We start from the raw sequence: 27,810 nt of genomic DNA, 5'->3' as shown, positions 1-27,810 counted from the left end.
GCGGTGGGGGCTGCCCTGCCATTCCTGCCTGAAGTACCTGACGGGGGTTCAGAGTGCGAGAGGATGCCACCTGATCTCGCACCCCACCTGCCACTCAAGCTAGTCCGTAGGCAGGCGGACTGCGAGTACACTGGGGTGAATGTCTGACATTGTTCTACATTCTGTCCATCAACTGTGTTTTTTGCGAGTACCAGCATTCCCTGGGAATGCCAAAAGGGAGCACCTGAGGCTCGTTAGCCCCTCCCACAATTCCTTAATCAACGCCATGAGCTCGCGCAATGCGGGACGCGCGCGGGCTAAGCCCGGGCAAAGGGCGGGCCGTCTGTGGCCGTCCGAGGCCTGGCCGGGCCACCCCCCTTGGATGAGTTGGGGTAGTGAAAACTTTGTACCCAGCTGCAACTAGAAAATAAGAAGACCCGGATTATATGAAACTCTGGACTGGGATATATGGTTTCTGACACGTAAGCCAATGGTGAGGGCGGAAGGGGAGATTAAGTATATGCTTCATAATTGAGGGAGGAGGCCCTGGTAAAAGTACGGGTATTTTCCTGTGTGTTAACAGAAGTGGCCTAGCCTTGCTAGATTGATCTTCTTGAATATGGCTAGCAAAGTGAAAACCCGCTCAACAAGGGGCAAACCTCATATCCCTCTTACACCCAGAATAACAGTGCTTGAGCCTAATGTATCATTGCCTCATAATGCTCAGCCTACTGCAATTGACCTTATCTTGAGGAAAGTTATTGGTGCAGTGTCCGGTGAGATTGAGCGCACGGAGAGACGCTTATCTTTAACACCAACTACCGTTTCATCCACCCCCTCACAGGTCAACGATAAGGAGATAATGGTTGTTCCCCCACATGTCATTTTGGAATCAACTTCGCATGATATTCCCTGTGCCCAGTTGGTAGTTGACATAGAGACTGTAATACCCCTGGCTGATAGAAAAGCCCCTACTAGTAGAATAAGAAGAGCGGGGCCCAAGAAGTGTTATTCTAGGAAAGCAAAAACAAGCCCCCCCATTCCCAAACCAAAAAGTATTGAGGAGGAGGTGAGTGAAGTACAAGCAACACAGCAGTCAGTCCCGCCGGGGTTGATAGCCCAAGTAGTGATAGAGCTCCAAAACCACCTGGAGCTGCTTATTACTAGCCACATCAAACCATTAGTCAGCAGGCTAGACAAAATTATAAACGAATTAAATAAGCAGGGAAGGACACAGGGCGCCACTAAAAATACCAGTCAAATAAGCAACTCTGTTCCGGCATATATTACTTCAGATCTTCAGCTCCTTACAAATAATAACTGTGTTAGTAATAAACAATGCACTATCACACAAATAAATGCTCCCCCTAACCCCTCAACACAGGTGGTGGTGGGTAATAAGCAGAAAGTAGGGGACACGGTCTCAGACAAGAGGCAGAGTCAATTAACAACGTCGCAAACACAAATTAGTAATCCCTTAACCCTCAAATTGGCAGAAACACATCATATACGATGGGAGATGAATAGAAGGACTACCAACCTCATACCCACTATAAATGTACCACCTGAAGCTTGCCCCTATGTAGTTGTATTGGTGGGGGAACCAGAACTTAAGCCTGAGCAGAAAGAGTCTCATTCAGAACTAAAAAATAAGATAATTAATTGGTTAAATCTGAATAGGCCACTACCGGGCAAGAAAAGTGGGGAGATCATCCATGTTAGAAGGGTGAATTGGATAGGTAGTAGGAGTAAAGACAAGGTGGGCAACTGTATTATAGTGAATTTTAGAGATACCAGGCTAGTGGAATACATATTTAAAAGTTGCACCATGAATCAGACAAGCACCATAAGACCATTGCCATTAGGATATTTCTACCCGGTAGAACGTGTCACACACGATCCCAGGTATACTTTTGGCTGAAATGGAATGGCCCCAAACGGGACCAGGCCGAGGAACTATACCCTGGATGGTCTGGCTCCAAAAGATTACGGCTTGGCACACTGGACTAACAGATTCAGCCCCTTACTGTCCCTTGACGAGAATGACTGACTAAATAGGATGGCGGACGAAACTGATTATACACTTGAGAAGGAGGGTGATAAACCCATCCCACAGGGAGCACTGGGGAAATACAAGCAGAGGGGGATGGGAGCAATCCCATCAATGCATGGACAAGGGATACAAAGGGGATTGTCACCAATTAGGGATGGTCCTACTTTGGAGAACTCGAGGGTAAAGGGCGAACAACCAACCGAGGGAGGGCTAAAAATATTGTCCTGGAATGTAGCAGGTTTGGCGGGGAAATTCAATAATAAACAATGGCGGAATTATTTAAGTGGGTTCCAAATAATACGTTTGCAGGAGACCTGGGCGATCGATAGTTCCCCCTTCCAAATACCGGGCTACAAATGTTTTTTCATACCGGCACAAGAAGCTAGATCTGGAAGAGCAATGGGAGGCCTAGCACTATACGTAGATCTAAATCTGGAAGGAGTTTGGACACTTCCATCCTGGTCGTCGCATACTCTCCAGGCGGCAAAATTTATAGGTCATGGACTCAGGTTGATGATATTTAACATCTACAACACAGGGCCGGTAAAAGGAAATAATGCGGCACCCCAGGAATTAGACTATAGACTTAGGCAGGAGTCAGAACACAGGAAAGGGGCTGTAGAACCCACTGTATTAGTGATTTAAATTGCCACCTATGCCCAAACTTGTTTCCCGTAAATGCAGACTGGTCTTCCTGCCCAGCTGAGAAGGAACCACACTTTGAACATACCGCTGAGGGGACAGTCTTCAGTAACTTATTAAGAACTCATGCCCTAGAACACACCATCAATTTAATTGGCCTAGAAAAAGACGGGTCACTTACTCCAACCTTTAAAGGTCGGGGATGCTCCTCCTTTATAGATTACATTTTAGTTTCCAGTTTTTCAAACAATTGGATTACTGGGGTAAGGATTGATTGGAGCATCTTCAGCGACCATAATCCTTTAGTTCTGGAACTCCTGTATAGAGGCCGCCCCAAGAGGAGTCAACAACCAGATACTGAACTGAGGGTAACCGATCAGGGGAGACGGCCCTTAGTAAAGGGGAAAAAGAAGTTTGATGAATGTGTGGAAAAGTAAATTTTGCCATGTTCTGTGTCCCTACGTGTCATCTATCATATGTTATCTGTGCATGATTAATATGCATATGTTATTCCCCATGTTCGATTAAAGACGCAATTATAGTTGTGTCCACCTTTAGTATGTCAGTTTCCAGTTCTCGTGAATACTACGAATATCAGGCCTATGTAAAGCTATGTTGCCACGTTTCTCAGTGTGCACGTTATTCCATTGTAAAGTCCCCGTTTCTAGGCCTCAAAAGGGCCCGGACACCAGATTTCAGCTCCTGTCTCCTGAAGCCTCGCTGAGGAGCGATACAGCCCCCACCTGTATCCTCGACCCTTCACTTATTTCCTGCCTCGCAGTGCCCGGCTCAGCTTGGCTCTGCCTCTGAGTCTGCCAAGAGTATGTTATGATTCGAGTTATCAGTACAGCCCTCCTTCTCTGCATTCCTAAAGCTACTGAACTGCATCAATAGTTACCGTCATAGTCTAGCTTTTACGTCTCCATGTAAGAGAAATACTGCATTTAATGGTCATTTAATATTCTTCATCACGCACTACATGTAGAATAATGCATGCTCCAGTCTTAGAGTCTGTTAGCTTTTCCCCTCCTGACTTCTAGTTTATATCAACATGTTCCCTAAACATCAGATACTAGATACTGCTTAGGTACATGTCGCCCTGACTCTCCAGACTTCAGTCTCTGCTCCTAGCACAGAGTTCATAGCCCCCAGCTTCTCCTAGTAACACGTCATTGCCAGTTTGCGCGCACCATCAGGTTAGAGGTCCCGGCTCCTCAGGTAGCCCCCTCCATGGTTTCCGCCCCATTCATGACATATTCTGTTACGTTTGCATCACATGTCTATGTATACGCCCTGTTACACCTACTTTCACCCTTATCTTTCGCGACTGCTACGCGTCACGCCTCTTGCTCCACCCACTGCTACGCCTATTGCAATGTAATGCTATGTGTTTGCGCTATGTATATATGCTCATGTACTGTTATTAAAAAGTTATCCGTTCCCTTGTCCCGATCCTGCCCCCGGCAGCTGCCATCCTATTCCCGTGCAGGTCGTCCTGTTCCTGTCCTTATGCTGTATTAAACCTGCAAAATTCCTACTACCTCGAATCTTGACTCTTATTTATTGAGCTATCTGTTATTCATTTATGCATTCAAAAATAGGGTATTATTTATTTATTTACCACATAATGGCGCCCGAACAGGGACTTGCCCTTTCCCCACGCGTCGGTGAAGCCACGCCGACCCCCTGACCCTCTGCAGTCGTGACGGAACTCTTCTGCGCACCGGCAGATATTTCTGCTTCAAGTATCCCTCAGGCCCACGGAGGAGACGGAGGAGGCGGTCCAGCATCCAGACGAGACGGTGGAGGAACGCGGCGAGTCCCGACCAGAGCCCAAGCCGAGAGTCCAAGGTCCGAGGTATCCGGAGGTCCACCCGTAATTGAAGTCCGAAGTTCGTCGTCCGTCGTCGTAGCAGTCCAGTCCAGTCCGAGGCCTTCCGTTCTTGCTGCCCGGTGAGTACCGTTACTGGGGTAGTATCTAGACAGGGTCAATTTAATTGACTCTGGTCCGTGGGTTGGTGGTACACAGACCCACAAACGAAGTGTCCACTTCGGTGGATGCGGGTCCTGACGTGTCTCTTTATGAGACCGGTAAGTTTCGTACTGTTTCAGCAGTGCATCTAGTTTCTGTTCTAGTCAGTTCTGTTCTCGAGAAAATTCATGTATTCTGTTTTCCGTATTCCAGGTAGTATTCTGTTCGAACTGTTATTCTGAATGTTCTTCATGTATCTTGATGTCGTGGAATGAGTGTGAAGTAGTTATCGTGTTTATTGTGTATCGTATAGTGTCCAGATTATAGTTCAGTCATGCCGCTCTTTTCAAAACTGCGTCAGTTGAGAACTAGAAAGGGTCTGCTGGAAGCAGCAGTTCCAGTTCCGCCTAGGGACAGTCCAGGTCATTTTATGTATCAGAAGCATGGCATAAGCGCCATATTGTATCTAGATTTATGGGTCGAGTATACCAAACAGTTAGAGGAAAAGTATAGATGGCCTGTGTCAGGCACATGGGATGCCGAGTGCATCATGAGAGTAGAAGAAGCATTATGGAAAAAGAAAGCCAGACAGTCACAGAAAGATGCCATCGAGTTATGGCGCAAAGAATCTCATAAAAGAACCGAAAAAGAAATCAGAAAGTCAGAATTAAGTAGAGAATCCTTGGAACGAGCCCAAGAAAGGGAATTAATCGAGATTGGTGAACGAGTTAAAACCGAACAGTCAGACAGACAGAGGCATGCTCTTATTAAGGGTATGAATCCTCTTCTTGCCGAGGGTTTGCCAAAAGCGACCCCGGAGGCATCCAGTAATTTCCCGCCACCATTAGTTCCGACCAAGCTACGTCACAAACCGACCGCAGCTGATATTTTTATTTCGTCCTATTTGGACGACACAGTCCCAGAATATGCAAATCCTGTTCGCGCTCCGCCAGTCCCTGTAAATCAGGCACTCCCCGTTCCTCCAGACACCGGGGTACCCCTTGCAGTACCTGTTACGGTCCCCCCGGTCCAGCCCGCCATACCAGTTCAGCCCGCATTTCAATTTCCTGCCACACTAGTACGAAGAGGATCAGTCGACGATTCTAGTTTAGGGGCCGCAGGAGGAGGTCCTCCTCAGACCCCGCCGCCACATAAGCGTTTAACGTCAGCCGAATTACATGCACAAGCGTCACAGCGTACGCCCAGACATCAGACTGTAGCAGAAATAAGAAAAGCCCTTAATGAATGCGGCTATGATCCAGTTCCAGGCGAGGATAATATGGTTTTATATTCATTCCGCGTAAGAAAGGTGGCCGAGTATCTAGTCACCCTACCGAATATGAAAGAAGACCTAGACAGAATATATCGTTTCATCCGTACAGGGGATGATCCAGAAAGCATTAGCGAGGCCATGTCTCAAAGGAAAGCCGAGATCCAGCTCATGATATTAAAGTTTCTGATTAACTGTCTAATAAGAGAACAAGATTACCCGTCTAAAGATCCGGCCGAAATGAAAATCCTGACAAGGTGGAGTGATAATATAGCCGAGGGTAAGCACAAGACCGTCGGTGCTATGGAGAGTATGTACAAGAAAATCCGTAAAGAAATAATAAAGTTACACGAACAGCGTAAAGCAGCACAAGTAAGCGAGAAAGAAAGTAACTCTGATACTGAAGAGGTAGACGACGAGAATTCCGCCAGAATAGCGTATGTAGGAAAATCTAGATTTCCAGGTCGCCATTTACGCCTAGAACACAAGTCAACCTTCCATCATCCAGCACCAGAACAAGGTTCTCTAGAACAAGTGTTTCAAGCTACCGATCACATTCTGAAATCACGAATCGGTTACAGTGAGTTAAGTACTATGCATGAACAAGAACTAGCCCGATCAGCAGTCCGATGGACTACTGATTCTACCACTTTTCCAGACGAAATAGTGGCACAAATGTTTCTGAAACTGCCCCCAGCCGAGCAACGACTGGTGGGTATGTATATGATTCAGCACCTCATTACATTGTATGAGGGTCAGCACTCTGATCCAGGCCCGTTACATGACATCCTGAACGAGTTACTCCAGTATAGATGGAAAGGTTTAGGTACCGATTTAATTAGTGTCATTCTAGAACAGCGTCACAAATATAGAACGTTTTTGAACCCGCATTTTGTTCATGTCTCACCCCCAGAAAGTAAACCATTTTACATGGAGAGACAGAATCCGTTACGAGAAGTCCACCCAGTTAGAGGAACGGGTGGCGAACTAGAACGAGTGTTTGTTTACACCCCGATTACAAAGATGGAACTCTTAGAGATGAAAAAATTAATCCCCTGTCATGATAAAGATCCAGCAGGGTTCCATCGAGAATTAAAAGACATGCTCCGTATGGGAGAATACACGTATCCAGATATAATTAAAATGTTAAAGGTCCTGTTGCCCGCAGGGGTGTATGAAAAGCTCAAGGAAAAAGAATGGGAGGTGGGAGAGAAAAAGATCGATTGGGCAGTTCTAGAAGCCGAAGATAAGGCACGAGTACCAGGTACCGGTCTTGGAGATAAATGTAAAGAATTACCAGAATTGTTAATACAAGTTTTGCCTAGGTTATTGACAACTAGAAAAGAAGACTGGGATGCAATCTCAGCCTGTAAACAGAAACAAGACGAAGACATTAGTGATTTTTATTCTAGATTTGAGAAATGTTTTAGCATCAACAGTGGCCTCAAGACCAGTAGCGAGTCATACCCTCATCTTTTTGTTACTAAATTAGTCGAGAATTCAAGTCCACAAATTAAGAATCGAGTTTTGAAAGTCGAAAGTACCTGGCAAGCTAATACCCCGTCCCAGATGCTACAGATGCTCCAATACCACCAGAATAGAATCAGGGAAGAGCAAGAACACGAGAGAAAACGTATGAAAGACACGAAAATGAAAGTACTAGTTGCACAATCTGTTCCTCAAGACAGTCAGAAGAGGGGTCCGAATCAAGCCAGTCATCCTGCAGCTCCCGTTAAAGGGAACTGCAATTATTGTAAACAGCCAGGTCATTTTATAAACGAGTGTGCAGTTCTGAAACACAACATAGCTACTGGTAAGACTAAAGAAAGACCACGTCCGCCTAGACAAGAACAAGTTTCACAGATCCCTCAGCCACAGAATGCACCACAGACAGTTACAGCACCGCAGCCCATCGCTGCAACACAGCACGTTACACAGCAGATGTACCAGTATGCACAGTCTGAGTATCCAGAGTATCAGCCATATTCATGAAACAGCCTAGAGAGGGAGGTAGGCTTGCCTCTCATCGAGATACCTGTAGATCAAGAAGGTCCCTATGTTCACAGTCAAGTATTAGGGAAAGACAGAAAGTTTTTGATTGATACAGGGGCAAGTAGGACCACAATTAGCCACGCCGAAGTTCCAGGGGCTCCGCTCTCAGGCTCAAGAAATGTTTCCCTTGGATTTTCAGGAAAACCCATTGTAAATGAAATATCAAAGCCAGTTACTCTAGAAGTAGGTCCATTGCCCCGTACTACTGATCTGTTACTTACTAAGTCATGTCCAGAGAATCTATTAGGTATTAAAACACTGAAAGAGTTAGGTGCAGTTATATGCTGTTCCCCAGAGGGAATACGATTGTTCCTGCGTGACTTTAAGGGTCACTATGTATTACGAGATTTTGATCCCAGATTGTCCAATGTTCCGCAGCATCTATGGGCGCAAGGTCCAACTGATGTTGGTTATATGCAAATCACACCCCATCGTGTGACTCTCAAGCCAGGTGTAGTCCTGCCACGAATCAGACAGTACAGATTGCCACCTGAGGCTGTAGCAGCCTTATCCAAAATTATTGACGAGCTCATCGCTCAAGGAGTGGTTGTAGAAACTGACTCCAATGTATGCAATTCTCCGATCATTCCAGTCATGAAACGTACTGATCCAAATGCACCCCCAGTATATCGATTAGTGATTGACCTACGAGAGCTTAATAAATGTATTATTCCCCAGTACCCAGTTGTCCCAGATATATCTTCCCTATTGACAGCCATTGATTCAGAAGCCACATTTTTTACAGTCATAGACCTCAAGAATGCATTTTTCAGTGTTCCCATTCATGCAGACAGCCAGTTCCTTTTCGGATTTTGTTTAAATGGAAGGAGCTATATGTTCACACGAGCTCCTCAAGGTTTCACAGAAAGTCCTAGTATTTACAGTCAAGCACTTAAGAGACAACTAGACAACATTCACATGCCAACTGACACTGCCCTACTCCAGTATGTCGATGATCTACTGGTCACAGCCCGTTCTGAACGTGCTTGCGAGCGAGCATCCCTCACAGTTCTGTATTACCTAGCCGAGATGGGGCACAAGGTGTCCCCTTCGAAGCTTCAATTCTGTGTCCAGCAAGTGGTCTACTTAGGACACTTACTGTCCAAGAGGGGTAGGCAGTTGACACCTGACCGTATCCAGTTAATAGCGAGTCTTCCTCAGCCCAAGACCCAGAAGGAGGTACGTGCTTTTATCGGCCTCACTTCTTACTGCCGACAATGGATTCCTCAGTATGCATTTCTAGCCAAGCCACTGATACAGTTAACGACACAGGAGGCAGCCGTATCGACTGTCCTCCCGTGGACATCTGAACATACACTCAGTTTTAATGAGTTAAAGAAAGCTTTATGCCAAGCTCCAGTTCTAGCTACACCAAGCTATAGTAAGCCTTTTACACTTTTCGTCACAGAACGCGAAGGTACAGCATTATCTGTTCTCACACAAGATCAAGCAGGACAATACAAGCCTTGTGCTTATTTTTCGAGCACATTAGATCCTGTAGCCCAGGCTCTGCCTGCGTGCCTCAAGTCAGTTGCAGCCACAGCACTAGCTATCAGACAAAGTGATTCCATAGTATTAGGACACTCCCTGACAGTACAAGTTCCACACTCCGTGGAAGTTCTTTTAAACTGAACACAGACTCAGCACTTGACAATTGCACGTTTAACAGGTTATGAATTGACACTGTTCCAGCCACACATAGAAATCAGACGCTGCAACATCCTGAACCCTGCTACACTGTTACCATCAGTTACTTTAAGTCCGGACACACACGACTGTGTGGAAGTAGTTAATATTACGACAAAGCCAAGACAAGATCTGACAGATATTCCGTTACCAGATCCCGACCTGACACTTTATGTGGATGGTTCATGTATGAGAACATGTACAGGAGAACTAGTCGCCGCGTATGCAGTGACTACCGACACCGAAGTTATTAAGACACACCGTATTGACACCCTGTCCGCTCAAGCAGCAGAGCTAGTTGCTCTGACACAAGCCTGCATACACGCTAAGAACCGGAAAGTTAATGTTTACACAGATTCACGCTACGCATTTGGAGTCGTACACGACTTTGGAGTGCTCTGGCAGGAGAGAGGTTTCATGACTTCTCATGGAACCAAGATTCAGCATGGTCTCCTTATTCAAGCTCTGTTAGATGCAATACATTTACCGACATCCATTGCTATCATGAAATGCAAGGCACACACGAAAGTTACTGACATTCTTTCCCAGGGTAACGATCTAGCAGATCGCACAGCCAAGCTTACAGCACAGACTCCAGACATTTCAGTTAACATGACACACACTCCAGATCCGACTACATGTATGACAGTTAAGGACCCTACTCAAGATGTCATAGATATCCAGTTACATGCTTCTCCCGAAGAAATCAAGAAATGGTCCGAACAAGGAGGGGTCCAGACAGATCAAGGATGGGTGACGAAGGGTAAAGCCACTTGGTTTCTCCCCGACTCTATGGTTCAAGTCATTATCAATACCGCACATAGTCCAGCACATTTAGGGGAAAAAGCTATGTTAGACAGTATCCAGAACATTTGGTTCAACAAGCATTTACGAGCTGCAGCCAAGCAGAAAGTCCGTACCTGTATGATATGTTGTCAGTTTAATCCAGGTAAAAGTGTCCCGGTGGAACAAGGGGGATTCCAACCTCCTGACCACCCTTTTGAAGTCCTCCAGATGGATTATATTCAGATGGAGCGATGTCGAGGTTTCAAGTATGTCCTTGTAGTTGTATGCGCTTTGTCCAGGTGGACAGAAGCATATCCAGTCCCCGATTACACAGCCGCGACCACTGCCAAGCAGTTGGTTCGTGAGTTCTTCCCCCGTTACGGACTCCCTAGGGTAGTATATTCTGATAACGGCCAGCCATTCTCCTCAGAGTTAATGAAGCATGTTTCCCTTTTGTTAGGGTACCAGTGGAAGTTCCATTGTGTACGCCATCCTGAAGCAGCAGGTCTCGTAGAGAGACATAACCAGACTCTGAAAATCCGCATCGCCAAAGTATGTAAAGAGAAAGGTGTGGACTGGCTAGTAGCTCTGCCAGTCGCTTTGTTCTATATGCGCATGGTCGCACATTCCAGATCAGGTCTGTCCCCGTATGAGGTCGTTTTCGGCCGCCCCCCTAACATGTGGGGTACACCCAGACCCCGAAGTATTACCGATGTTTCAAGTAATATACTGACAGATTACCTAGCTTCCTTGATGTCTGCCCTCAACTCTTGTCGTTCACAGGTCGCCGCCGCATTTCCAGACAATACTGAGGTGGCACCGCATGAAATCGTTCCAGGATCCATGGTCTTGGTTCGCAATTTTGACCGCTCAAGTCCGCTGGAGCCACGCTGGAAGGAGCCCCGACAGGTCCTCCTCGCCACCCGTACAGCCGTGAAGTTGGAGGGACGCAAAGGCTGGGTGCACCTTTCGCATGTAAAGAAGTTTTATGGACTGAAACCCGTCTCAAAGAACATTTCCCAGGATTTGAAGGATTGCCAAAGTACTATTCTTAAGGACTGTCCCGCAAAGAACAATGATACTGCACCCTCCCTGTTAGAGAAAACTCCGCAGCAGGAGTATAAGTTGAAACTCCGGTCTAGTAAAATAAGTCAGCCAGTTTGATTGTCTAAGTCCTCCCCTAGGTGAAACGGTTAGACTGTTTCTGACATGTATAAAATAGACCCCCATAGTGAGAGAGTTAGTCAAAACTCAATCCGATGTATCGTTTTTCTAAGTTTCGTTTTATTTCTCAGCATTATGATTTCCTGCACCAGTTATGCATTTTACCTGTATCTTCCAGTTTCTCATGTAAATAAGTCTGCTAATGTTACGGTGGAGCACACGTTTAGTGATCTGCCTCCTCATGAACTCTCTTACCGCCTCGCTATGCGAAATAATTCTTTCATCCGCATGTTACATTATTCACACCAGACCAGCAATGCCACTAATTGTTGGGTGTGTGGTCGACTCCCCCCTTTCCAGACACCGAAGGGAGTTCTGCCACTCTTTCCTTATCCATTTTCACATAATGGTTCGTGTGGAGCATGGTCCACGTTAACGTCATCCTCAACAGATATGTCTTTTCTTAACAGTACATGTTTTCCAGACAAGCAAGGTCTCCCCCACAGAACCGGGTTAGATCTAGAAAATGAAGTGTATAATTTAGGTAATTATTCTTCGAATTTCATGGTCCTGAATGTTCAGTCTGATACTACTCCAGACTTACCTGCAATTTCAGTACTACCAGTCAAAGGCGAATTATGTGTCCGAAATAATGGTTCTACACACGTAGGACATAGTGATTGTACTACTATTGTCAAGTATAGTGACAGTGGGAAATCTATTTTCAAAGCTTCACGTCATTCTTATTTTATTTGTGGTCAGACCGCATATGTTCGTTTGCCCCTCGATTGGGAGGGAACCTGTTACATTGCCTTCCTACTGCCACCTGTTTTTCTAGCCCCACCCGACTACCATAGGAATTCCCACCTAGTACATACTAGACACAAGAGAAACCTCCCGATAGTCGATTATACTGAAACTACTCTAGAACAATATATAGATATCAATAAAGGTGTCTTTCCTTATTTAGGTACAGTTGTGAATAGTAAACTGATACGTAGGTTAACCAGAACCCTTGAAGCAGTAGTAATTGAGACTACTTCTGCTCTAAGTAATTTAACCGAAGAACAATCCTTTATGAGAATTGTCGTGCTCCAGAATCGTCTCGTCCTTGACGTCATATTGGCCGATAGGGGCGGGGCCTGTAGAGTCATCGGATCTAGTTGCTGCATTTTCATTCCAAATAACGCGCCGTCTGTTTATTCAGCTATAACCAGACTCCATAAAATTGCCCATCTGTTACACCAAAATCCAGGCACCTGGACATGGTCCGGTTGGTTCTGGAATATAATTTCCGCCTGGGGATGGAAAGTCTTGTCCTTTCTAGGTATTGCAGTAGCGATCATATTCAGTTGCTGCCTCTGTATACAATGTGGCCCTGCGATTTGCGGCATTTGTGCTACATCATGTATTCCTAGTCCCAAGCCCCGTTCTAAAACCCGTTCCAAGAAAATTCGAGACGAGCAAATGATACTGTATGAAATGATAGATGGTATCATGAATATTGATGTTTCCTGATGGAAACGTAGTGACAAGGAGGGAATGTGGAAAAGTAAATTTTGCCATGTTCTGTGTCCCTACGTGTCATCTATCATATGTTATCTGTGCATGATTAATATGCATATGTTATTCCCCATGTTCGATTAAAGACGCAATTATAGTTGTGTCCACCTTTAGTATGTCAGTTTCCAGTTCTCGTGAATACTACGAATATCAGGCCTATGTAAAGCTATGTTGCCACGTTTCTCAGTGTGCACGTTATTCCATTGTAAAGTCCCCGTTTCTAGGCCTCAAAAGGGCCCGGACACCAGATTTCAGCTCCTGTCTCCTGAAGCCTCGCTGAGGAGCGATACAGCCCCCACCTGTATCCTCAACCCTTCACTTATTTCCTGCCTCGCAGTGCCCGGCTCAGCTTGGCTCTGCCTCTGAGTCTGCCAAGAGTATGTTATGATTCGAGTTATCAGTACAGCCCTCCTTCTCTGCATTCCTAAAGCTACTGAACTGCATCAATAGTTACCGTCATAGTCTAGCTTTTACGTCTCCATGTAAGAGAAATACTGCATTTAATGGTCATTTAATATTCTTCATCACGCACTACATGTAGAATAATGCATGCTCCAGTCTTAGAGTCTGTTAGCTTTTCCCCTCCTGACTTCTAGTTTATATCAACATGTTCCCTAAACATCAGATACTAGATACTGCTTAGGTACATGTCGCCCTGACTCTCCAGACTTCAGTCTCTGCTCCTAGCACAGAGTTCATAGCCCCCAGCTTCTCCTAGTAACACGTCATTGCCAGTTTGCGCGCACCATCAGGTTAGAGGTCCCGGCTCCTCAGGTAGCCCCCTCCATGGTTTCCGCCCCATTCATGACATATTCTGTTACGTTTGCATCACATGTCTATGTATACGCCCTGTTACACCTACTTTCACCCTTATCTTTCGCGACTGCTACGCGTCACGCCTCTTGCTCCACCCACTGCTACGCCTATTGCAATGTAATGCTATGTGTTTGCGCTATGTATATATGCTCATGTACTGTTATTAAAAAGTTATCCGTTCCCTTGTCCCGATCCTGCCCCCGGCAGCTGCCATCCTATTCCCGTGCAGGTCGTCCTGTTCCTGTCCTTATGCTGTATTAAACCTGCAAAACTCCTACTACCTCGAATCTTGACTCTTATTTATTGAGCTATCTGTTATTCATTTATGCATTCAAAAATAGGGTATTATTTATTTATTTACCACAAATGCCTAGAGACGTCGACAGATGGGTGTTCCCTGGTTAAGGCGTTTGGGTCATTAACCAACTTGGTAGACGAGCTATTGAAGGCAAAGGGCCCCAGGGGAAATACAACACAGCCAAAATGGTTTGATACCAACTGCTCACGAGCATTAAGGGATTTAAAATCTAACCTTAAAGCCAACCCCAGGGACAAATTAAAAGTATCCCTTTGTAGGCAGACCTATAATACTGTGTTAAAACAGCGAAAGGTTGCCCTTCAAGCCAAAGTATGGACAGACCTGAGGGAGGCAGGCGAGAAAGGAGACTTGACAGAATTTTGGAAGATAATTTACAGGCCATGCTTCCAGGATAGTAGTGCCCCGGTGATTGGAACCAACATACTTCCTGAACAGTGGGTGACACACTTTGAGGGACTTTATAATCACTCCCATGACGCTGATCTGGAAGGGGGTTGGAACGGAAAGCGGAGCTCGGGGGTAGTACTTTCCCTCGAAGAAATAACCAAGATGATTCAAGATCTTAACCGTAATAAAGCCCCAGGCCCTGACGGAACTCCACCAGACCTGTATTTGAGTAATGTGGATTTATGGGCCCACATCCTGATGAGGGTGTTAAATGCGGCTATTAAAACTGGGTTGCCCCGCTCCTGGTCCACGGCAATAATTGTCCCTATATTTAGGAAGGGAAGTAGGGACAATCCTCAATGCTATAGGCTGATATCGTTGATCGATGTCTCAGCCGAAATCCTGGGCTGGGTAGTCCTGGAACGACTCATGAATTGGACAGAAGAGCACCATTCCATCTCGGACACCCAGTATGGCTTTAGATCAGGAAGGTCCACCAGCGACCAGTGTCTTAACCTCTATCTGCTGATCGCTAAATATACTAAAGCCAGCAATGAAACTATCTACCTGGGGTTTATGGACCTGGCAGCGGCATTTGACCATGTAAATAGGAACAAGTTATGGGTTATGATGAGTGATATGGGAATTGACCCGGGGCTAATTAACATTCTCAGAGAATTACACTGGGACACAACTGCTAAAGTCCGCTACAGCATGGAGGGGGGGAGCACAGAACCCTTTTCATGCACTAGCGGTGTAAGACAGGGTTGTATCCTTGCCCCCTTCTTGTTCTCACTTTACATAAATAACCTGGGGAGAACTTTGATTGCCCTGAACACAGACTGCCCAAAAGCAGGAACGCGTCATATACCGGGTCTTCTCTACGCGGATGATGCGGTCCTGCTTGCCCGCACCCCGAGGAGCCTGCAGCGCTTAATTGATGATTTTGTTAAATTTATGGATACTTTAGATTTATCTGTAAACTTAAGCAAGTCCTTTGTGATGCTGGCAGGCAAAACGCCATGTAGGAACTCTGTATATAAAATAGGGACCCACATCCTAGAGATGGTGAAGTCCTTTTCCTATTTGGGGCTTTTATTTGATGGGGCACTAAAATGTAAGTCCTTGATTGTGGAAACGCTGCTCAAAACTGGTATCTTCAAACAGTGCCATAATAAATTTTGCCCGAAGGCTCGGCGCTGGTCCCCAGAACAGGTGATGAACCTATATGGCTCAATAAGTACTACAAAAGCTCTGTATGGAGCGGATGTATGGGGCTTTGTGGACGCAAAACAATTGCAGCTGGAGGAAGATAAATATCTACGGAGGATTCTAAAAATCCCACAGATCACCCCAGCTGCAATTGCGCATAGCGAACTGGGGAGACCCTATATTGAAGATCAGGTAAAGCTTAGCCCTATTATGGCATGGTTAAGAAACTGGGCTAACCCGGAGGCAGATTTAACCAGATTAATCATGGGAGACTGCTTACAAAGGGACAATGGGTTGCAGATCCCATGGTTAAACTATGTCAAGGTTACACTAGAGGATCTAGACCGGAAGGGTCTTTTCACTAACCCGAACACAATATCCAATTCCAGCAAATCACAGATTAAAAGATCGTTGCTAGAACAGTTTGCAACGCGCAGAGCAGGTTTAGAATTGCCCAAAAAATCAGTAACTGTCCATCGTCTTGTGAAGTATAGTGAGGGCATGGAACCCTATTTGTATCTGATGCATAACGCTCAGGAGAGGTTTTTAATGTGTCGTTTTAGGCTCAATTTGCTACCAAATATATTGTCCGTCCCATCAGGTTTTACAATAGGTCTCCTCAGGACACCCTTCATTTTGTACTTTTGTGCCCTTTTTATAAGATGCCTAGACGGAAATTTTTAGTGGACATGTTGAAAGAGGCAAAGTTCCGTCATGCCAAAACTGCCTTACTCTTTTTACAAAGAGCAAATGACACGCGAACACTATGCTACATTATGAATTTTTTAAAAGTGGCAGTGAGGTTAAGAATTACAAGAGGATAATGTTAATTAATGCTTGTACATAAAACTGTGTTTCATCTTTTTTAATTGCATTCTTGATTTTAGATCGAGTTCAGACATACTATTTAATTGACTTTTTAACTGTATATACGTACTTTTATGATGGTTTTTAATCATCGAATAAAGATTTACTGAACTGAACTGAACTGAATCATAAGAATGTTGATCTTGTGGATGTATGGTTTCTAGCATTGAGCACGATACACAAAGATTTTGTCTCTGTTTATGATCAAGGGGATCAATTCCACTGTGTACAATGCTATGTGCAATGAATCTAATTGGGAATCTGACAAGATCATAATATACATATGTATATAAATTACGCTATTGATGGAAAATTAATTTTAAAGTTTGAAAAAGAATGATTTAATATATTGATGGTCTATTTATTGTCAGTTTCATCGTACACCATGCCTACCCCACTCTTATCCAACGGGGGTGTGTTGCACAGTTTGAAATGTATTGCTTTAAATGGTCCAGAATACAAGCAGGCAAGAGAATGTTGTGATGTAGTGAACATTCAAAGGTCTAAGCAGGGAGGAGATCAGGTGCTCCCACTGTTCTTCGAGGAAAAGCATTTGGGACGCATACTAGGCTTACTGATCACACACCTTGAAAAGAATTATCTAATTCAGAACACAGGTCTAGAAATGCTAAAACTGTTTACAAGGGATCACCTTACACCAATAAAACAGAGATGACGTGGGGTCTAATATGGCCCTTGCTGCTATTACGGTGGTCCTGGAGAGGGGTAATGGAGTGTACTTGAAGGGGTTGTCTACAGCAAAGCCCACAACAATCAGTCTGGTGCATGTGTCTTAGGGGGAAATTTCAGAAGGAGATAAAGTAGGAGAAGGGAAGACAGGAAAACAGCATGTCTGGGTGGGGTTTCAGGGTACCAGAACAAGGGATGAATATGTACCTGGCCCTGGAACATGAGGTTAGCAGGACAATGAAGTCTGAATATTAAAGACTGACTATGAAATTGCAAGAAATAGTTGTGATGTCAATGAGGCCAAGCGGATTTGTTTGTGGGAAGGTGAGAGATAAATTACTACTCAGTTGCATTTTGAGGTTTAGTGAAATGATTTAGTGTAAGGATTTCAGGCAGATGAGATGATATAATATAATGTTTGAGTTCCTCAAATAAATTAAAATCTGCCTTTTATAAAATAAATGACGTTTCTGTGGGTCAGCCATGTTTTTCTACCAAAGCAGCTAAGGAGAAATCCTGGAACAGTGTAACCCCATCAAGACAGGAAGAATCCTTACTTTGGCTCATTTTTAGGTTTGACTTGACAGCGTAGCTGTCGCCAGACCTTATGCGATCAACAAAAAATAGTTTTTAGAGTACTACTAAGAGAGCGGTGTATGCTCCACCCACATTTTGGGTGCCCTGAGTAGTGGATGTGATTGGGCCATGGTTGTATGTTACCACTGAAAAGAAGGCTTGTGCTGCACTTTTTGGCTTGTGGCAAAGTTAATACTAATTACAGAAAGACTCAGTTGGTTATGCTGGCAAACCAAAGATCATGACATTAGGCCTGATCTGTTTATTATGAAATATTACAATAAAGGCTATCAGCACGTCATATTTATGGTCAAAAGCATATGTTAGCATTAATACATTTATGAGTTGATCGTTACTACTATGTATGAAAGCCTCCAAAGAAGGATTTTGTTACAGGGAATCTCACAGATTACTGTAGTGGGCAAGGCTTTTGGTGGTGGCTACACCCTGTGACAAACTGTGGATATAGATTTACTCTGTGATAATTCTTGTTAGGCCCTCTTAGGTGATATAATATTTTGCCTTAGCCTTAGCTTCTTTATTGTGAAAAACATTTGTTAAAGCCAGCCAGCCATAAATCTGCTATCACATTGTATTACAGGCTGCAGACACGTATTTTGTTCATTTAATCTCAAAGATTACTATAGTAGGCAAGAGTTTTGGTGTTAGCCACCCACTAAGAAAAACCGTAAGGCTGTTCACTGTGATGATTCTTGTTATGCCTTATTGAGATGGGCTGTATATTGTTTTGCAAACTGTATTGTTCTACATATGTCCCTTTTTAAAACTGTGTACCTACCAGTATATGTGCACTTGAATAGGCCCATGTTGGTCACAGTGTCAGTCCGATGGTAAAGGCTGTATGCCTTATTGGTTCACTTGCAAAAATGTATGTATGATTCCTTAGGTGCGATATTGTTTATAATAAAAACAAAGACAGCAGGCCTGAATAACGATTGTGAAAATCATGGGTTAAAGGCATTAGGCTTTTATGGGTCGGTTGTTATTTCACTGTACTAAAGCCTGTGGGCAGTCTTGTTACATGTAATCTCATGGATTACCATATTAGACAAGGGATTTGGTATTGGTGGCCCACCCTAATAACCGACAGGGACAGAAAAGTCCTTTTTAAGCTCTGTTAAGAGGAATTTCAAATTGGTTTGACAACTGTCATTTTGTACACATTTGTAATTTTATTATGGTATACCCGATAGTTGTCTTGTGGAAAAGCTCATGCACAACACAATAGGCTTGAGCTGGTTATGGTGGTAAGCCACTGATAAAGGTTATAGGCTTGTTTGTTTATCATAAAAAGTTATGATAAAGGCCTGACATATTGATTTTTGGAAAGCACTGTAAAGTCAATAGGCAATGGATTGTTATTACTCTGTATAGGCAATTTGTGGCATGAAATATCACTGAATGTCATAGTGGGTTACAGTTTTGTGTTGTTTACCTATCTGACAAACTGTAGGTACAAAAGACTTGTTCTGCAATAATCCTTCTTAATCCCCCATAGCAGAGTCAGTATTTTACTTTGCCTACTGTAATTTTGTATACTTTTGTAATTTTATGACTGTATGTCTAATGGTTGCATTGTAGGAAAGCGCACGCTCAGTTCAGGAGGCTTGAGTTGACCTTAGTTGGTTATGGTGACAAGCCAATTATAACAGCTATATGATTGATTGTTTTACTAGGCAAATGTATTTCAGATGCCAGTGACCTGCTGGTTATGAAAAGTTATGAAACAGGAAATAGGCATGATTTATTTGCTATGTAACTAAGGCTCCCTGTTTTATGTTTTTAGTGATTTTTCCAGATAAATACAGACAGAAAACCATTTACATTTCTGTCTGTATTTATTTTTAAATGTGAATAAAAACGGAAATTGTTTGTTTTTGAGTGATTCTAAATGCTGTCAACCATGACTGAAAGACCAATAGCTGTGCAGATTAAACAGGCAAGGGGGGAAAAAAAGGGAATTTAAGTAAAATACCTTAAATAGCAGTTTAATTTAAAAAATGGCATGTTTTATCATCTGAGTGTGTTTAAATCATTGAAACCTGGCAGGCTTTCAGGCACGAGTGTACATTAACTGGTTAAATAAATGTAGAAATATACACATTTCAGCTTCATTTTTTCACAAAACCTAAAATAAATATGGATAAATACAGATAAAATGAGCACAAAATAAATATGGATAAATACATACAGAAATGTAAAAAAAAAATACCATAAAACCGGGAGCCCTATATGTAACACATGCTAAAGCTTAGATATAGAAGGCTTGAGCTGCAATGATTCTTGCTAGAATCTCTTTGGAAGGACTGACAGGCATGCCTGTCTGACAGAATATGAAAGTAAAAAAAAAAAAAAACATACGCACATGTATATAAATATATATTCATTTACACAAATATAGGAACTTTGGTTCAGCCTTCTCCTGCCATTTATCTGTCTGAGTGCCATTTACGCTCTGCTACCGTCCATGACAGCATACTTCATGAAGTAATGGTTCAGACTATATCAGACATTGGCTCTCTTACTCTATGAATGATGGAATTATCTGATCACATGTGCATATCAACCTAATAATAAGTGTGTTTCAGTATCAGGGCCGATAGGTGAGTCCTTTGGTTTTCAGTTTTCTAATTATACAGATTTACTTTCATTTTGTTGCTTCTCCACTTTTTAGTAAATTGTTTCTAAAGGGAATACTACAGCTCCCCACTCAATGCTAACAGATTGATTACTTACCGCTCGTGTTGTCTCTAATTCAGCATCCCATGTGGCTACTTCCTCTAAACAAGGCAACGATTATGGAATGCTGTTGCCCATAGTGAATCATTGTTTCACCATTCCAAGACATTGGTTCTCAATGTTGCAGCCATCCTGAAACTCTAAAACAATGATAGACTCGGTATAATACAACTACAAGAAGGGCACTCGTTGCTATGTTTAGTTTCATTATTGCATTCGAAGTGCACCTTCTTTAGGCTGTAGTATGTTTTCTTTTTCTACTGGTATTTTTAATTTATCCAATCTATGCTGTTGTGTTTGTTTATGTTTTACTGTGGTTGTGTCAGAGGGTAAATGCAAGAATGAGTCAGTGAATGGATGAATAAATACATGAGTGCAAGGATGAGTAACTGTGCATATATGACAACTTTATTGAGTGCCTAAATAACACAAAAGGCCATTTATTCATTCGTAAGCCAGACTTATTGAAATTGCCATTGCATTGCGGCAGCCAGACTCCTCTTTAACATTTCACGGCAGTCCAGCATCCGACGGCATTTGTGCAGCCTGCACTGGCTCCCTGTCGCGCAACGTGGTGTGTCTAAATCCCTCACTATCGCTCATAGAGCCATCCACGGTCAGGGGCCGGCGTACCTGAGGAAGCGCTTTTCCTGGTACTTACCCAACCGTCCCCTACGGTCAACCACCCAACATCTGCTGGTTGTCCCACGCTTTAAACGCACCCGCCTTGGTGGACCGTCTATCACCATGAAAGCAGACGTCACTTGGAACACCCTTCCCCTGTTGCTTCGCGTTACCCAGGAGTTTAACCTTTTTAAAAAGCACTCAAAACCAACCTTTTTAAAATGTCATTGTAATTATTCTAGTTTTTCTGCTGGCTAACTGCATCTCTACGCGCCAGGATACTCCTGAGTAATTGAGCGCGCTACAAAACGACTAATAACAATAACAATGTTTTCTGTTGAAGAGGAGGATTTATAGTGCAAATTACACCTCGTCCCGCGTGGTCTCCTGCTCTAGTCATCATGGAGAGATGGATGCCAGCACAGAAGAAGTGTGACGAACAGGGCAGATGGGCAATTCCTGTTTTGCCTTGGTTTTGCTTAGCCACCAATGATGTTGTGACTGATGTGCACAGGTCACATTGGAGGCAGAAGACATATGCGATGTAGCCTTAAATAGATGTCCTTTGAAGTGCTGACCCTATGTAAGATTACTACTGCACTGACTACTGTAATGATGTACTGTGCATCATGTATATGGAAGGAGGATGTAGAATGCATAGGTGCAAGAAGCATGGACTACTGGTGAGTGGTACACTTTGGTGGCTTAACTCAGGGAGTATGAAAAATGTTGCTGAACTGGTGCCCCAATACTGGTTGATATGGTTGGTTACTGTACAATTGGCAGCCAGCATTGACTACCAATATGAGACAGAATCACGTTAAAGATTCCCTGCTTCACACAGGAATGCATTGAAGCTGTAACCCCCAAATACCTTCTAGAAAGGATTCTACAATACACCCCAAAAAGGAGCCTCCCTCTTGTAGATAATCGTCTCCTGGTTACCACCAACACCAGATGCAAACATAGAAGCAGCTGCTGTGTCTCTGTCCTGCCCACTGCCTCTGGAAAACCTGCCCAGGCCAATCCACCACAGTCAATCATTGATGTAGTTCACTGTTCTAACCTAGGTGCAAACAGCTATGCTACTATATCTCGCCTTTGTTGTACATTATGCACACCATGCCTCTCCTGGATTTCCCTGCCAGATCCGACTGCCACTTTTCCAGATCCTTTTGCCATGCTGTTACCAGTTTCTTTCGCTTTTTGTTCCCATTACCAACCTCTTCAACTGTAGTTAAAGAGGCAATGTGTGCATTAACAGCCACAATGTATGCCATTTTACACTTGGAAGGAATCACAAGAAAAATAAACGTAATCTTAAAATCCAAAAGAGAATAACCTGAGCACTAGGCCTGGAAAATATTTTTATAGCAAAGGTGAAAACTTTCAAAATTCACAAATTTCAGGAATTTCGTTGACATTTCACAGCTGTGCAAACTCACGCCATTTTTGCCTGTGGGAAACTGGTTTGAGTAAAAGTAGTCACATGGGAACAGTAAAACTGTGGCTCACAGACTTTTTCTCATATACACTTTTTTGTGAAATATCTCTTTTTGTATGATTACCTCCAAACTGCTGTTTTTTCAACTCAGTAGATCACTAGGCTCGGCTGACCAGGCCCCTGTGCATGTGCTCCGACCCCTAATATAGATGTGCAATCGCCTAATACCTGTTTAGCATACTTAACTTACCTCAAAGTCCCTAGAATATGGTACTCTTGGTACTCAGGGTTTGTAGGTTGAGTGTCATTAGTGGACTGCAACACTTACTGTGACACTACTAGAATGACAGGGTGAATACAAGACTCTGTGCCTGTCACTGCAGTATTTAAACTGCCAACTTGACTAGACAAAATATCCCTTTTCCAAGTTCAAAGCTTTTTTTTTGATATTCATGAGTCACCTCTAAGCTAGGCCTTAAATGCCCTGCCTTATGAGCTTCTTATGTTTTACAAGATGTCTACCTTATGTTTTACATGTCCTGACTGTGAAATTCACCATTGTCGTTTTCAGTGTAGCAACGCTGGTATTCCCATTGACTAACATGGGGTTACACTTACACAACTGTTAAGTGCTAACTTCCAATTGCCAGGATCAAAAATAGCACTTCAAGACATCAAATTAATAGTTAAACCCTGAGCCGTGAACAGACCGCCCTTTGTCATGACGTCGGCGTTTCCTGGCCAGTAAGAAACGAAGATAGCCCTTCCGGGAGGGGAGACACTTCCGGGAGGACCCAGCGAGAACGGCCAAATGACGCTGAAAAGAGAAGCGTGGAAACTACTCTGGAGAAAAGAAGTCCACTACCCGAAGCCCAGGAGCGAACCAGTGAGCGGAAGCAGCCAAAAGGCCAACGTTTCCGCGCAACACCCGGCCACGCTTCAGGATAAGCGTGGCTAACAAAGGTACGGAGTAGGATTGCGGGGTGGGTTGGAACACGGGAAAAGCCGGATTCATAGAGTGGTGTTTTTCTCCGCACTCTATCACCCCTCTGCGCTACTCCCGTTTCCTCGTGCACGAGCACTTCGCTACTTAGGGCAGAGTGTACATGTGTCATTCCGTCACTCCCTGCCCCTCCGTTATTCTCACATTCAGGGTGCTGATTCTCATACCCCTTCTTTCTTTTTCTGTACCGGAGACCGTCGGACCAAGACCCTACCTGTCCCTTCAATGCCCACAAGGAAGCTACAGTGAACCGGACCATTCAAGAAGGACTTTGATGTGTCTTAACTCTTCTATTAGGAGATGGTGTTTGTTTAAAATAAAGCCTGCATTACTTAGACCTGGTCTCGCAAGCCTTTTGTCCAGAAGTTCACAAGTGGTGGAGCATGCGGGCAGCCCCTCCATTAGTACTACAATAATGGAGAATCTGATCCAACAACTTATACAAGCCCAGGAAAAACTTGGATGGGCTGTCGAAAGACAGATGACCTCGGCGCAGGCAGATCGCAATGTCTTCTCGGATTCAATGGCATCCCAAATGGAGATCTTGCAAAAACTGATGGCCAATCACCTTGCTCTTCTCCAGACCAAGGGACATTCCCCTGGACCAGCGGGGTTGTCCCTACTGAAATATCAGCCAGGAGAAGACCCCGGCTCTTTTCTTTTAAGTTTTGAGAGGGCTGCTCGGGCATACGGATGGCCGGTGGAAAAGTGGCCATTTTTTCTTGCCCCATTACTGACCGGTGAGGCACAAGCTGCCTATCAGGTGGCTAACGCAGATGGGAACACCCCATATGCAGCCATCAAAGAAATAATCCTGGACCATCTAGGATTAGATGAAGAAACCTTCAGATTGCGGTTCAGAAGAGAAAGGGGCGTTCCAGGGTTAAACCCCAAGACCCTTTTCTTTCCACTAAAGGCCGCCGCCGATAAATAGTTAAAACCACAGGACAGTACTAAAGAAGAAATCATGGATCGGATCAATTTAGAGCACTACCTCGAGGCCCTGCCCTATAATACCCAGAAGTGGCTAAAACAGCACTCCAAGTTGACCACCGAACAGGCTGTCGAGATGGCCACCACGTTTGCGCGCGCCCAGGCAAGAAATACAAATCTAGAACACGAAAAAGCACACAAAGCCCCTCCGCCGAGAACGGAACAAAAAACATATCGACCCCCTCCAGTAGAAGTCCCAAGACCCAGACCCCTGAGACCAGAGGGCCCTGCCCCTAAGGGACCGTAGTGCTTCAAATGCGGAGAGTTGGGCCACATCGCCAGGGCATGTCCCCAAAAAAAGCCAACCGAGGAGCCCATGGAAGTGGGGTATATTCCGAGGTCCGTTCTCTACAGTGGTGAATTGGAAGGCGCCTTTTACGTAAGTGTGGTGGTAAATGGGAGAGCTGTAAAAGTCTTGTTAGACTCAGGGTGTAGACAGTCAGTGATACAGAAGGCCCTAGTGAATCCTATTCAGTATCTTCCTGAGACAGTAGTACACATTAGGTGCGTACACGGCGATATCAAACAATGTCCTGTAGCAAAGATCACTCTCAGTACGGGAGGAGGGAACTCTTACACTGTAAAGGTTGAGGTTCTAGAAGAACTGCCAGAAGATCTCATCATAGGAACAGATAACCCCGGGTTCTATCAGTTGTTCCTTAGGTCCATGCAAAGACCACTAGAGAAAAGGGAAAAAGACAAAACCTTGCCCGCTTTAATATCCCCTGACCCTTGGGTCATGGATAGGAGTTTTAAATTTGCTCAACTCAACAACCCCACTCTACAAAACGCCTGGTAAGATGCTGGATCCCAAAAACCCAACACCCCTCTGACGTATCCTCATTTCATTATTACCAACGACCTTTTGTATAGGGTAGGATCACAGGGGGATGAACCTCAACTCCTGTCCCTATGGCCTTCCGATAGCAAATCCTTTTTTTTCTCACTCTCACCTAACTGCAGGTCATGTAGGTGCAGAAAAGACGTCCCAAAATGTGCTAAGGCATTTTGTTTGGCATGGGGTTTATGAAGAGGTAAAAAGATACTGTCAGGAGTGCAAAATCTGTCAAAAGAAGACCACCCATCGTCCTCTGCCGGTACCCCTACAGCCACTCCCAATCATAGGGATGCCCTTTTCAAGGGTAGGTATGGACCTCATAGGACCCCTCCCAAAGGCAACAAGCATTGGCATAGCAATAGGTCTCATTTTTAGGCCCTCCTAAGTATTTAGTTATGCAGCAGAATATCCTTGGTGCACAAACACCAACTGTTGCATGGCTAAACACTTATACGGTCCCAAAGGCGAGACCTATTGGCTATGCCAATGCTTGTTTTTACTGTCGGGGTTTAAACTGCGCCAGAGGGGGGAGGTGCAGGGGGTATCAGTAGTAAAGCCCCTTCTGGCTGTTGTGATGACAGTTTCTGGTAAAGACTGCTACTGAGCCCAGCGCTGCCACACTGAACTTGCTCCCAACTGTGCCGGCTAGGTCGTGTAAGTTCGGCGTGGGAGGCAAAAAGGGACTGGAGCTCTGCCAACGCAACCCTGGCAAGCAGCAACTCGGGAATGAGGCGTATTACCGCCACCACAAGCTTGCAATGACTTACAAAGTTGGAAACAGACTATAAGGCTTTTCTGCTCCTACAGCTAGCTGCATCACATGGGTGTGGTGCCGTGTCATGGGCCGTCCATGCCCCTCTTCTCCTACTCGGACTCCAGATGAGTTCCGGTCTACTGCTTTCCCCCTATTAATGATACCCGCGTGCCTTTTATCTCCCTCGGACTGGGAGAGGGGAGATGGCAGCAGCAAAGAATCTCTGTACCTGGTCTCTGAGTATCCAAGCTCCTATAGTGCTTTGTGAAGAAAGAAGTGTACTGCGATGGAATGGAAAAGGCTGACTTGGTAACCTACTTGCACCTGGTATTTCATGGCAACATGCAGGAACTGTTCTATAGTGCTTCTAAGACACCGTACCGTAGGGCAAATAGTAGTGTAGTAGAGGCAGATCGCGATAAAATACTAAAGTTCTGCCCTTTCCCACCAAAGATGGTTAAAAGGGGCGTGGGCTGCATTCTTGCCTCAGGCCCACTGTAGCTACAGCCCACATTCAGAGCAGGGCAGCTGTGCACCACGGCTATTAGCGGGTGGGGGCGGGCTCACACAATCCCCATGACACCACCTGGAAAAGCCTGTAAGCTACAGAGTCCTCTGTATGGGAAAGCCCTGACTGTACGGCGGGCAGGGCCCAGCATCATGGCCACGACTCGAAATCAAACAAGCAACAGTGTGATCTTATGCAGATCTCGGTCTGATCTGCGCGCCTTAAGCTGGAAGCAGGGGGAGGGGGGGAGGAGGGGGCTTGCCCCTGTTTTCCTTACGTGAGCGAGCAGGAACCATCTGTTAATTACTAACAGATGGTTTTAAACTAGCTCCCGAAAGGAAAACGCCAAACATGCACACGTTCCTATTCAAAGCAATGGAATGCATGCATGTTTTTGGCAGCAAAGCTCAAGCAATGGCTAAAGGTCTTTTCCTAGGCAGCGCATGCGCGCTTCTAGGCGAGACCTAAAAAAAGGACACCAATATGCGTTGATCTTGGTGCAGTATGCCACCAGATATCCGGAGGCCTTCCCACTAAAGCTCCCACCTCATCTAGCATAGCCGAGCGTCTGGTTGAGTTGTTCTCAAGAGTGGGGTTCCCTAGGGAGATCTTAACGGACCAAAGGACCCCTTTAGTGTCCCGACTTATGAAAGAGGTCTGTAAAACCCTAAATATCCAACCCCTAAAAACATCAGTGTACCACCCCCAAACTGATGGGTTGGTGGAACGATACAATGGAACTCTAAAATCAGTCCTCCGGAAATTGCTTCAGAATGACGGGAAGGAATGGGATCAATTACTTCCCCTAGCCTTGTATGTGATACGAAACCAGGTACAAAGCTCATTAGGGTC

At 44.6% G+C, this 27,810-nt stretch overlaps 2 protein-coding genes across 3 annotated transcripts in view; one reads left to right on the top strand and one right to left on the bottom strand.

Annotated features, from left to right (window-relative positions):
* Window positions 1-27,810, bottom strand: part of LOC144754957 (uncharacterized) — a 353,897-nt gene that overhangs the window by 22,931 nt on the left and 303,156 nt on the right. The window lies entirely within an intron of this gene.
* LOC144754956 (uncharacterized) overlaps window positions 23,664-27,810 on the top strand; it is a 250,054-nt gene continuing 245,907 nt past the window's right edge. For both annotated transcript variants that reach the window (XM_078643318.1, XM_078643317.1), the window contains exon 1: window positions 23,664-23,825. The gene's annotated coding sequence lies outside the window, so the exon portion shown is untranslated. The remainder of the gene's footprint in view (window positions 23,826-27,810) is intronic.

Source organism: Lissotriton helveticus, chromosome 5_1, assembly GCF_964261635.1.
Source record: "Lissotriton helveticus chromosome 5_1, aLisHel1.1, whole genome shotgun sequence".
In the NCBI taxonomy this organism is placed as follows: Eukaryota; Metazoa; Chordata; class Amphibia; order Caudata; family Salamandridae; genus Lissotriton; species Lissotriton helveticus.
This window is presented reverse-complemented; position numbering and strand designations above follow the sequence as displayed.